The sequence below is a fragment of the Sinohyriopsis cumingii genome, unplaced genomic scaffold (assembly GCF_028554795.1).
Source record: "Sinohyriopsis cumingii isolate HCF-2022 unplaced genomic scaffold, ASM2855479v2 utg000573l, whole genome shotgun sequence".
Classification (NCBI taxonomy): domain Eukaryota; kingdom Metazoa; phylum Mollusca; class Bivalvia; order Unionida; family Unionidae; genus Sinohyriopsis; species Sinohyriopsis cumingii.
Window position 1 is genome coordinate 655533 of NW_028315911.1, and position 13488 is coordinate 669020.

The 13488-nt window shown below is 42.1% G+C and overlaps 1 protein-coding gene across 1 annotated transcript in view; it reads left to right on the forward strand.

Annotated features, from left to right (window-relative positions):
- The window catches only part of LOC149773781 (uncharacterized), a 215533-nt gene that overhangs the window by 59691 nt on the left and 142354 nt on the right, over positions 1-13488 (forward strand). Inside the window, exon 2 of the mRNA XM_089946020.1 lies at positions 2-63. The gene's annotated coding sequence lies outside the window, so the exon portion shown is untranslated. The remainder of the gene's footprint in view (position 1; positions 64-13488) is intronic.

The window sequence follows — 13488 nt, forward strand, 5'->3', positions numbered from 1 at the left end:
GGTCAGTGGATGGCTATGCAAAAGCTTCAACATGTGTCACATATGTGAATCTGGTTAAAAATTGTAAGTATTCACCATTGTACCAGGAAGTACATCTATAGCTAAAGACTTTATCTATGTATCTGTCATATAAGCTGCACTTTATATAGAAGGAAGGAACCAAGTTAGTTCACAGAATAAAACAATACATGTACATTTGAGTCTCATTAATTCCACTGAGACTGTTGCCATCATTAAGTTTGTTCACATACATAGTGTCCCAGACCAAGTATCACGTGGTGTGCAGACAGCTCACAACCTAGTTTCACAAAATTACTCAAAACTTTTCACAAATTGAGATTTTACATTATCATATTTAGTACGTGATCTGTTGCCCATCGTCCATCTGGCAGTTAGCACAAGTTTGATTATTTTTGGCTCCTAAACTTCTTAGAGGATTGCCATGAAAATTTAAAACACATTCATTTCATGGTTTAATTGGTCCTAAAAGATGATGCCACTTGGACATCCATTTTTTTTTATTGCTACTCCTTCTAACTGGATTCTTCTGTAAACATGGAGTTTTCATTGAAAAACTTCTTAAAGTATCTTATTGGTTCTAGATGAAAATAGTGCAAATCTGACTTCCGGTATAGCTACCACAGAAGCTATCTTAGAAATTTTGTTGTCGCTACTCGACCTGAACAGAAAGTCTTACTGACAAGGGTTTTCACCAGAAGACTTCTTATTATGTCAAGTCTGTTCTAAATGAAAATGATCCACATATGGCCACCGAAGTGGCCCTTTTAAAAATCTTGTTATTGCTACTTCTTTTGAATGTATATTAGCAGAGGGGGCAAACAGACCGAAACTATTTTCACAATAAACCCCTCCAGGAAAATATTCCTCGATAGAAGGCTTATTTCGACGAAATAAACCCTTTTATTCAGAAAACGAGACAAAAAAAAATGTCCCAAAAAATTCGGAGAGTCTCTCCTCGAGAAATTTTTCGAATTTCCCCAGGGATGCAATGCATTTCCGCTGGCAACTTGGGTTACTTCAATAAATCTGAAACAGTTTCCGTGGCGGGGTCGTTATTGAAAAATCCATGGGTCGGGTCCGTCCCCCCTCTGCTGCTCTACGAAATGAGTTTCCAAGGAAAAACATTTTTATGTCAGCGGAATTAAATCATTGACAAATAAATAATGGCAAATATCGGAGAAGCACTTACTACTAGATTAGCTCGAGAACGTCTCGAAGCAATTCAGAAATTTCTTCCTGTCCGTGATAGTGTCAGACAAAAATTACAACTAAGACAGCAAGCACGGGAAGTCTTTGCAGAATCCGCGGAGGAATTATTTAAACCCGTGACCAAAGCTACTGAGAAAGTTACAACTGTCATCAAAGAAGATCTTCTTCCGGTATCAAAACAAACTGCGACGCAGGCTGAAAAAATAGCAAGAAGAACTAAACAGACAAAGAAGATTTTACGAACACTTCCAGCTGATATCGCTGCGGCTCAACCTCCACCTGTCGGTGAAGAAATACTTGAGGGTACTGACGTCGCCGCCGGGGAAGAAAAACCAGTAAAAGAAAACGTAGAATTAGCTGCAAAATTTAAGAAAGGTGTTGTCGAAGATATTAAAAATTCTAAACCAGAAGAATTAGTTAAAAAAATATTAATTAGTATGTTTAATAAATCTAGAATTTTAAACCCTCCCCATGATAAAGTAACTGATGATAATCTTATCAAATGGATATATCGAATACGCACAGGCAAACCGCAGGCTAGAGATGATGATTTAGAGTATAGAATTCTTGATGAAGAAGTAAAAAAACTTTATAACGAGCGAATGAACCAACTAAAACAAAAACAGCTCGCCGAGTATCAACTTCCTCCACCTCTGCAACAACAGCAACCTTCTTCTCGGCAGCAGAAACAAACTCGGCAGCAGAAAAAACAACCTTCATCATCTCAGCCACAACTTCGGCCGCAATCTCCAGAGGAAGAATTTCCCGACGCACCAGCCGCTACTGGTAGTGGTCTGGGAAATAATTTTATTTGTCCTGATAATATCATCAATGACGTATCACGGTTAGAAGTTCTCATAGGAGGAAGACGTGCCGGAAACAACTCTCCGGAAATTATAAATGAAGCCGCAAATATCTGTCAGAGACTATTTCAGCGTGGCATCATGGATATCGGCGTTTACCGGGGACTCATTGATGAACTCGCAGACGGTTACCACAGCGACTAGCAAATTTAGTTAGAGAAACAATAATTAAATAAAATGATCGTGCACAATTCTCAACCTAGACACGCTAGCGTGTTACCAGTCCGCGTAGTGAACTCGCGATTACCAGCCTACAGAGCAACCTACGGAGATGGTCTCGGTGATACAATTACTGGTTTGTTTTCAAGAATAGCCCCTAAGGCATTACCGATTGCAAAACAATTGTCGATGAAAGCTATTGATGTCATTAAGGATAAAGCCCTTGGATCTGTTGGTGATCTCGCCGGGAAGGCATTCGCGTCAATCAAGGATAGACTGTTACGGTTAACTCGTAGATCAAAAAAACCGCCACCGGTGAAACTGGCCAGTACTGAACTTATGCCCGCGGACGTCAGTAAAGTAATAAATCAGGCTGCCAATCAAAAACTTGCAGAGCTTGTAACCCAAACACCCGAACAAATAAATACAAGCCTGATATCAGGAAGCGGATTTCGTTTTAGAAGACAATAATTTTATATAATGTTCAAACCTATATCTGATCCAGCGTTCGACATGGATGCACCAACACTAAAAGATGAGTCCGTGCGCGATTATCAGTATTATTCTTATGAGGCAACAGTACCTAATCAACGCGGACGAATTGAATTACGAGTCCAGGATACAAGTAGATATTTTCTGCCCGCTGAAGCATTTCTTGAAGTCACGGGTGAACTTGTAACAGATGTTGCCGCTAATACAGAATACGGAGCTAATGTTCGAGTTGGTTTTGTTAATAACGGTATCATGGCGCTGTTCAAAAGTGCTTCATACAGCATTGACGGAAGAGAAATTGAAATAATTCAGGATAATGTCGACGTTGCTACAACAATCTTGGGATTAGCGAGATACTCAGATGATTACACTAGATCAGCTGGTCCGACTATGATGTTCGCTAAGGATAATTCTGATCATCCTGAACACAGATCTACTATTCAAGTACAAACAGCACAAGGTACTGCTATGGACCCGCAACCGGCTGGATTTCCGGACAGACCAGGTGCTGCATTTCCAATATTAAGGCCTAGTCCAGATTACAATTTAGGTTTTGCTACACGTAAATTAATGTTAAAAGGTGAACGTAGGAGATTTTCATGCGCAATTCCACTGTCTCACATCTTTGGATTTTGCAGACATGTCAGAAAGGTTATTTTTGGAGCCAATCATACAGTTGTACTTAACCGAAAAAGTGATGACGTTGACGCTATCTGGCGAGAAGACGGTGTTGCTGGCGGTAAAGTAATATTATTCAAGCTTGCTTTGTGGATGCCAGTGATGTCCCCATCGATCACTGAAGAGCAACGATTACTCTCTTTCATGGACACAGGTGGTAAATCACTGATATCGTGGTTAACAACATCAACAGATTCCATTCAAGGTGCCGGTGCTGGGCAGTTCACGTGGCACATAGCATCACAACAGGGAATATCAGCGCCGCGACATATTTTTGTTGCACTCCAGGAAAATGCAAGGTTGTCTTCCCAACTACAGAGTAATATGATATTTGACAAACTTGGTGTCTCTGAGGTTTCGCTGCGGATAAACGGGCATCAGGAACCATCCGAGGATATACTGATAGATTATGAGCGAAATGAAGTTGCACGGGCGTATCATCGTTTGATGACATTTATGGGACGTGATCAAAATATTGATACCGGGTTGCAGATATCACAACTGGATTTTACAACGCTGTATCCGATTTATTACTTTTCGCTGGAACATTTGGATCTAACAAAACAATCTGTCGTTGATATACACTTCAAAGCTCGTGTAGGTGTGTTTCCCCTCGGCCCGCCTGCTGGTTTTAGAGCGATCGCTGTCATACTCTCCGATAAAGCAATGCTGCTTGAAGGTGTTGGCGGACGAATGAGGGTCATCGACGCTCCAATCGAGAATATGTAACGCAATTAAAATCAAACTTAGGATATAATGTCATACAGTCACGTTAATGTCACCTTGACTTCCGGTCAAACGAAGAAATTGCAATCGAAGAACGCAAGCACGTGCGGGACATCAATAACGTTAAAACGAGATCAGATTACTGGTGGTCCAAACAAATTGTCGTTGACTAATACTCAGCTTAAACATCTTAATAAGGCACTAACAGCAAAAACCGGTGTCCGACTTGATTTCTCTGCTGCAGCTATCAAGGACATGACCAAAACCGGTGGAATATTTCCTCTTCTCGCAGCAATACCGGCGTTGATTGCCGCGGCAGCACCAGCCGTAGCAAAGGCAGCAGCACTTGGTGCAGTTGGAACCGCAGCTGGAATGGCACTAAGGAAAGTAACCGGAAAAGGGTATAAGAAAAAAAAGGGGAGATCCACTCGCGGATCAGGGCTAAGACTACCAGGAACTCCACCATCATGGTATCCAAAAAAATTCTAACGCCGTTGACGCTTCCAGCTTCTAATTTTGATTTACTCGATGCTGTTAAAAAATTGCGTATAAAACATTTCAGAGGAGTATTTATGCGAGATCAATTACCGACGCGGCCGAATAATCCAGAAACTGGCATTATCAATCTCGACAACAAAGATGGTCCTGGAACTCACTGGGTTGCTTACGCGATCGATCCACGTGGAATTATCTATTTCGATTCGTACGGTTTAGCACCGCCAACTGAGTTTCTCAGGTATGTCCGCGGAGTGCCTCGCACTCTCAACAGCAGATTCTCCAAGAAATCCTTCGGATTTCCAATTCCAGTGTGGCAGTCGACGCTACCAACACAAACATTAATTGATCCGCCCATTTGTGGAAACGAGGTTTTAAATGTTCTTGATGCAATCTCAAGAAATCCAGCAACGTCTCCGCATCGAGTAGTGCATGAATATACCGCATCGAGAAACGCTAGCGTTTCCAATGCTAGGCATTTTCATGCTAGCATTTGAAAAACAGCAATAAGAATAATGGTGGATATTTACGGAAGACCTTTCACAAGAAAAGTCAAACCTGGCACAGATGTTGATCTCTCAAAATATGCGACCCGAGATGAAGTCGATAATCTTTTGAATATAGCTGGAGTTGACCCAGATGAAGTTGCTATTTTTCAGGACAAGCAGGGAAAACTAAGAACGAGCAACATTAAGGTCAATGACATAATTCGCAGAGTTCTTGGAGCTACCAAGGATAACTTCGTTGCATTTAGTGATGGCGGCCGCATCAAGGACTCGAATATATCAATCGCAAGCATCAAAGACAGTATTGATAAAGGTGTTGATAAATGTGTGAAAAAAGCCGGTGACACAATGACAGGAGAACTCAGCATGAATGGAAACAAAATAACCGTACTCAGAGATCCAGCCTCGAACGACGATGCAGCAAACAAACAATACGTCGACGCGCAGTACAAACTCGTTGTTGACCTAGTCAGCGACAAAGTAACAAAATCCGGCGACGTAATGACCGGCGGACTTGACATGAGCGGCAACAAAATAACCGCGTTAGCAAATCCCGAATCCGACCAGGATGCGTCAAACAAACAATACGTGGACATTGTCAACGGTAAACTAAATACGCTGCGTGCAGAGTATGATGTTCACGTGGGCGCGTTTACAAGACTTCGAAGAAACTTCTCAAAAACTGATGAGGCCGTGGATAAGTTCTTTGGGGATCCTCCAGTCGTCAACACGAAACTTTCTGAAATCATACCAAATCTTACTAATAACGCCAACGATATCAATAAGATTAATACCCGGTTAGGTGTAGTCAGAACGGAAAAAAGTTTTTCAGATCAAGTTCAGATAATAGAAAATAACATTAACACGATCAAACAAACACAGCAGAATATAGTATCGGGTATTCCTGAGATCGTTAACAAAACCAGTCTGATTAAAGTCCCCACTGGAGTTACTCCCGGGCATATCACCAACATCGTATTCATGGTATCATCGGGATTCGCAACATGGTCACGACAAAATAACAACACTATCAAATATACAGCAAGAGCCACCGGTGTTTACAGGTTGTCTGTGTTTTCACCCGCTAAATTTGAAATCTTCACAACGTTTCCCTGGAGACATTCCACCGATAAGTATTCCGGGGTTTGCACTGTAATACTAAACAGCAACGCCGAGGAAACATTTATGCTTGAAGCCGCCGACGATACTTTAACATCAACATCTTACTGGTGGTGTTTGGAATTTGTCGCTACAACGCCTGAGTTGATGACCGCGTAATTGAAAATCGGCAGCGATTTTTAAATAATATGTCAACGTTGAAATCCGAAGGATTTCCAGATGCTCAACAATATCGATACAATCAAGTCCGTGAGTGGCAATCTGAGTTAAAAACTGTCATCGAAGTAACCAGTCAAAAAGTAAAAAAATACAAGCGCCGCATAACAGTGTTAGACATCGTGGTTTATTCAGTATCTGCCGTTGTTGCATCCGCGGGAGTAATACTATCAGCGGTCACTCCGGTAATTGCAGTCGCTGCCACGATCTCTGTTTGTGCGACCACAACCACGGCAGGAGTTTTCGGCATCATAGCAAAAAAAATATCCTCGTGTGCTAACACAAAATTACACGATTACACGACAAAATTAAATACAGCCACGACCGCATATCAGAAATTATCATCGCTGATATCATCATCGTTAGACGCGCAATCCAGCGACGCCGCGTTGATATCAGATTCTGAATTCAAACTAATGTCAGATGTGTACAATGACTATTTGAAAACTAAACAAATAAATAATGTCACTGATGGCAACGCCACAGGAACTGCTTCAGCAAATAGTCACAAACACAACACCGGTAAGGACCACAATGATCTCAGTGTCCTCGACGACACCAGAATTCAGCATTAATTTTCGAACTCCAATACCCGTAAACGAAATCGCGTTGTCGAAGCTCAGTGCGTATCACAGCTGGCCCAATATCAGGTCGGCATCATTTGGCGGTCAGCAGCCGAATAATTCGTTTGTGTTCGGGAGACCCAGCGCGGACCCACAACAACGTGAACTTGAATGGGATACAATTACGCTACCCACTGGGAGTTATCAGATCGAAGAAATCAACAATGAAATACAACGCCAAATAAAACAAATCACCGGCAAGGAAGCCAAAATATCTGTGACCGCGCACGAACCAACGCTGTCTGCGGTCATTGAAATCTCAACACCGGGATACGCCGTGGATATTTATAGCAGCTCTCTTCGAACAGTATTAGGATGGCCACGAGAACGACCCAAGGTCGAACCGGGTCCACCAAAACCTGAAAAATCGGATTTCGAGACCACCAAGGAAGAAATACACGACCTCGTGTACGGCGAGCATTTATTACTTCCAGATCAATTACGATCAGGCCAAGCCCGGTTTTCAACATCAGATAGACACCCCTTGGATATAATATATACAGCTTTCGAAGACGGGAGATTCCGTGAATACCTTCCAGAAGACATAGAAGCTCATTTTTTTAATCCGATCAAACAAGCACATAAACAACAGCTAGACCTGTTGCGAGTATATTTTCAAGATTATATCTCTGATATAACAAAACCACGCACGAACATTATCACCACCATAGAAAAACTAAACAAACTCGTATCCACGATGGAATTTATGAATCAAAAAGTAATTCAGAATCTACTGGATCACAAAGGCGATTATGGAACCCAAAAAAGATCGAATTTTGCAGCCCGATTTGGTATTCCCGTGAAGGATATTTCAGATTTTAAACTTCCTGGATATAACGTGCACACACTGAGAAAATCAGTCTCTGATCTCATCGCGGAATCTTTCGAAGATATTTCTGCCACGTACACGCGAACAAAACCACAACCTGTTATTTTAAGACACGACAACAGTACAGCATCCGATGGCAGACACATCTCACCCGGGATCGTTTCGATCACAGATGTTATTGCGGTCAATCTTGTATGTGACGTCATCGACGGTAGCTACAGCGCTGGCAGCGCTAGCGCTGCCCAACAGGGGTTTATCCTGTATACGTTCACACCAAAAGACCCCCCTGGTTTTCTGATTGTGCAAGAACCAATCAATGTGGTCTATCTGCGGTGTAATAATCCGTGGTTGTCAACGATAAATTTTAAACTCACCGACCAACGGGGGGATTTGTTGGACCTGCGTGGCGAGACTGTCTCCGTGAACTTACTGGTGAAGTCCTGAAACTCTTCGAGTTTCCAAATTGGAAATGCAAAGCATTTCTGGAAGAGTTTCCACGCATAGCATTTCCACATTTAAAAAATTACAGTTGTGTATAATGCACGAGTATATCCATGTCCGAGTTCGCGTACATGACAAACAAATTCTCAACGCGGCAATCAGGACCGCATTTGGAAACGCTAGCGTTTCTGCGGAACCTGACACTGTCGAATTCCCCGTCGGAATAGTCGTTGACGACCACGGCAACGAAGACTTCTTGTTGACACGGCCACAACAAGAACAGTTACAGAAGTATCACACGATCACAGTTTTTTGTGACCAAGAACACATCATGAACTATTCTCATTCGTGTATTGATGCTAAAACACTCAAGCAAATCCTGGAACTCAAAGAGTTCTGAGAAATCAGAGATTTCCACGATTGCTCAGAAATGTTTCACATTTCCGGAAACGCTAGCGTTTCCACAGTAGAATTTCAAAGACAAAAAAAATAATACTTTTTTTTACCCTTGGAAACTCACAATGGGGGGGATCAAAGCATTTCTGGAAACGCGAGCGTTTCTAAGTCTCTTGGACTTCTGGAAACACTAGCGTGGATGAGAAGTCAGAGACTTCCAGAGAAACCCCTTTGACTTCTGCGTCGGAATTCTTTATTTGACTTTTTAACAATCTCACTCTCGAGTTAATTAATTTTCGAGTCTCATACTCGTGTGATAGTGTAAGACGAATACTTTCAACTGCACGCGTCAACGGAATAAATTCAGATACCTGTTCGTGGGTAACTGTGGCAAGTGATCTATAAATGCAATTTTGCAGCATTTTAATGAACCTGTATCTCGCAGGAAGAGTATTCTTCTTCGTTGATAGCTCATTCAAGGATTCAAAATCTGACATAATTGTTTCAGCGTCTGTTAAAATATTAAAACCCCGCTGCTTCAATTTTTGAATTTCATCAATTACGATATTAATATTTTCGTAATTCATATATTATAACTATTTTTTTTTATCTAACTGAGAAGTCATTGACTTCCAGAGAAGTCATTGACTTACAAAGTTGAAACATTTTTCGTTTTCGAGTTATCGTCGTCGACGATATAACAAAATGAGATTTTTTGTTTTAGTCGTTTTGAAAATGCTGTTTTGTTAATCCCAGCTGCGACATTCTGTACAGAAGGTGGACAAATATCGTAATACTTCGCGGCGGCGTATATCGACCGGAATACTATTTCGTCGCCGGTCTGTGTATTACGACCCCGGACAGGTCTTGCAACTTTTTTACTACGTCCTGTTTTACCCGACAGGCAGTTCTTGCTCTGAGTGACCACGCGAAGATTGTTTATAGAGTTATCAAGTATGTTACCGTTAATGTGATCAACAACAAAACCATCCTTGATCAGTCCATGATGACATTCGTAAACGAAACGGTGACATAAATACCTCTTTGTGGGGCTAGTAAACATCAAATAACCAGCATTATTAACTCCACCAACTGGTCGTCTTCGCGTGCAGTGTCGTACTATGCCATCTCGGTTTGCCTCATAATTTGGAATAGTTGGATGTGGAACAAATTCTTGTTCGGGGACGAATTCTTGATTCATTATACTATAAGCAAATCATTTGTCTAATTCATAATTTGTCTGAAAACTTATTTATGTAATCACGCTCCGAGAACGTGTTCGAGTCTGGATTTTTTTTATCATAATACCGTTTTAGTTCTCGATAGCGTTTTCCCCCACACGCTGAACATAATTGAGTTTTTCCTCGTACTCCAATGCCGCATCTGATACACGGTATCGGTCCTAGACTCCCACCGCGGACCTGTTGAGCATGTTGTCCACAGTATTCGCCTCTGCAACGTTTGCTACACGGCGCTGATAAATTTAGTTTGATCCACTTGCATGAGTGCGCGGGCGCACCAGAGAAATGCTTTGAGTTTTCTTTCATTATACATAATACTTTTGTCTATTTAAATACTTGTCTTAATTATAATAATGAGTTTCTCAAGACTATCCAGAATAAAACCTGGAAATCTCCAATTTCCCCGAGGTCGATTCGATCTTGACCGATTAACCCCTGATCGACGACGACGAGAACTCGCAGCGGTAATTGGTGTTATCAAGAACGCCAAAGAAGAGTTTCGTCGTGATGGTGCTGCACATGTGTGGTCGACATATAAAATCATTTCTGAAAATGCCATCATTGATGGTACCATGAACGATACAATCGCGCGTAGTATAATTGAGTATCTCGACGATAGAAGATATTTCATACAGATAAAATTTATCGTTGGCGTCGACGACACGGAAACAGGTGAAACAACGTGGATTATCAGAGACAAACTAGACCCTATTCTTGATGCCCGGCGGGGGAAAACCATCGTCGTAACCAAAGACTCAAACCCGGGAGTACTTGTTGGGATTGATACACCGTATTATGCCAGAGCGTATCCTGTGACCGCAGTCATTTATGGAATTTATCCGATGAAGAAACCACGCGTTGATAAACTCGCCCCGATGAAGATGTCAGAGTCATTGATAAAATCCCCAGAGAAGTCTCTGGAAGTCCAAGGACTTCTCACTTCCAGGATGAATTGTGTAGCCGAGCGAGTAATGGAACATTTTAAAAATGCCGCGCGAGGAAACGGCCTAACACCGCTAAGACAGACTAAAATAGCAGCGTGGGCGGCAAAAGTAGTGGATGAAGGAGCGTCAATAAATGATGTTGCCGAGCTCGAACGATTACTAAAATTTCCTATAACGGTTTCATCGTTGACCGGTGAGGTATTGTACAAGAGTAAATATGATTCCCGTGGAGCACCAATAACTATTATCGATCATAACAGTCACGCCTGGACTGACTCGGTTAGGATATTTCCTCGAGATCGTGTTGTAAAGTATTATCCGGAATTGGAAAATGCTATCATGGGAACCACTAGTGGTGAAACTCGAAGAGTTTCCATGTTTGATTTTATTTATCAGATAAGTAAAACCGATCCAGTGTCGGTGTGGTTATTCCGAAGTGACCTCGAGGGAGAGTTTGATCAGTTTGTGAAACCCAACGGGGAGGTATACAGAACGGCGGCATTACATCACGAAATGAAAAAACTCGCAGAAAAATATCATGCGACGAACACTGATACGTTACTGACGCAGTGTTTTACTGTCCCGGGTGTTGTCACGCATATAGCCCGAGAACGAAATTCATGGAGACCAACCCCGAAGAGCTTTCTCGAGGATATTCAACAGAGCTGTATCGAATACGGGCACGGTGGTTTGTGGAATACCCAGTATGATCACCGCGATATGATATCCGTGGATATGACGGTGTGTTATCCAGGAAGTTTTCTTGGGCGGGGGGAATGTAGTGAGTATTTTAAACGGTTTGGTCACATTACAAACTCGATGACAAGAGTAGCTGTTGACGGACCATTGCCTGATTTTGACCTGACCGGGGTTGCTTGTGTGTCGTCGTTTAAACTCGCTACGGGTTTACATCCTGTGTGTTATGCTTGGTTTGGTAAACATTTCGTTGAGAAGCGATGGGCACCAATAGTGTTATTGCGATACATGCTTGACAGTCGAATACTGCTGTCGCTGACGGTCAGTGAAGCGATTATATGCTACTGTCGTCAAACCGAAGTTTGGTTGCCAACTCCGCAAGTCACCGTAGAAATTGAAAATTTCCGAGAATATCCAGAATCGTTTATCGACATTATCATCGAAAGAGCTCCCCGAACTGATGAAAGCACAGCAAAAGATCTAGGACGAAGAATAATAGGAAAATTTACTCAAGGTGGAGCGTATGATCATAAACTACATCATAGTCGATTAATCATGGACAAGGCCGAATTGGATCTTATTGTCGCTGATGCCGCCACGAATAATACGTTTTGTACCCGCGAAGATGTGTTTCTGTCAAACGGGGAAAAATTAGGAACTGTTTTTAGTTATATCGACGGAGAATCATCTCAGTACACACATTTGAGATCTTCGATGCTAGCTTATGTATCAATAAACCTATTGTCGATGATTAATAGGTTTCCCGTTGACGCAGTGAGAGTTGCAACGGATTCATTCTATATCGATAAAAAACACTTAGCGGCGTTAAATAAGGTTATACCGAATGATCCATCGTGGGGTTCATGGAGAATAAAAAATGAAATGTTGCATGGATATTGTGAATCAGCTGATGTTGAAATCGAGGATGAATATCGCGGCGCAGAAATATCTGGGGAATTTTCAATTTCTACGACAACTTCGCTGCCGCCGGTGCACGATCCTGTTGTGAGACACAAAACAGTTTATCTCAACGGGGCTGGTGGTTCCGGTAAGACAACTCGCGCGATAGAATTATTTAGAAACTCTGACATGATTGTGCTAACACCCACACATAGACTTGCCAGGGAGATGCGACAACGGGATGTTAACGCGTGTACGTATCACAGTTTTTTCAAATACAGCGGCGGCACATGGACTCCTACGCGAATGGGAACGAAGTATATCCCTGGAATAATCATCTGGGATGAGATAGACACTGTGCCGTTGGATACATTAAAACAGTTTCTGGATTGGTTGCTAAAGAAAAATACCGCAGTGGTGATGTGCGGCGATCATGGTCAACCACCGCCATTTACAGGTGAATCTCCACACACGTGGCTGAAAACTTTTGTAGATTATTATGAGGAAATAACTAACGATGTTAGAGCACTCGATGAAACGCTGAAAGAGTTTAAGGCGTTGATCAGGCTACAACCTGATAAAGTCCAGTGTGAGATAATGCGTGAAATAATTCCAGAGACTTCGCTGAGCGACTTTTGGGAAACGTGGAAACCAGGTGATTTAATTGTGGCAAGTAGAAAGATAGTCAGGGACACACTTCAGCAGCGGTTATTTCAGTTACATCAGAAGAAATTTCCCATGCTGGCAGTGCCGTTGTGTTATAGACCAGCTGATACGCGATTGCAGAATACCGACGTTGATATACCTGGGAGATCGGAAAAACAGAATTTAGTATTAAATGATATTGTCACAGTTGATATTGATGTTGTTGAACAGGCACTAAAAATGAGCAAATCCCCGTGGACGCTAGGATACGCTATGACCATCCACAGTT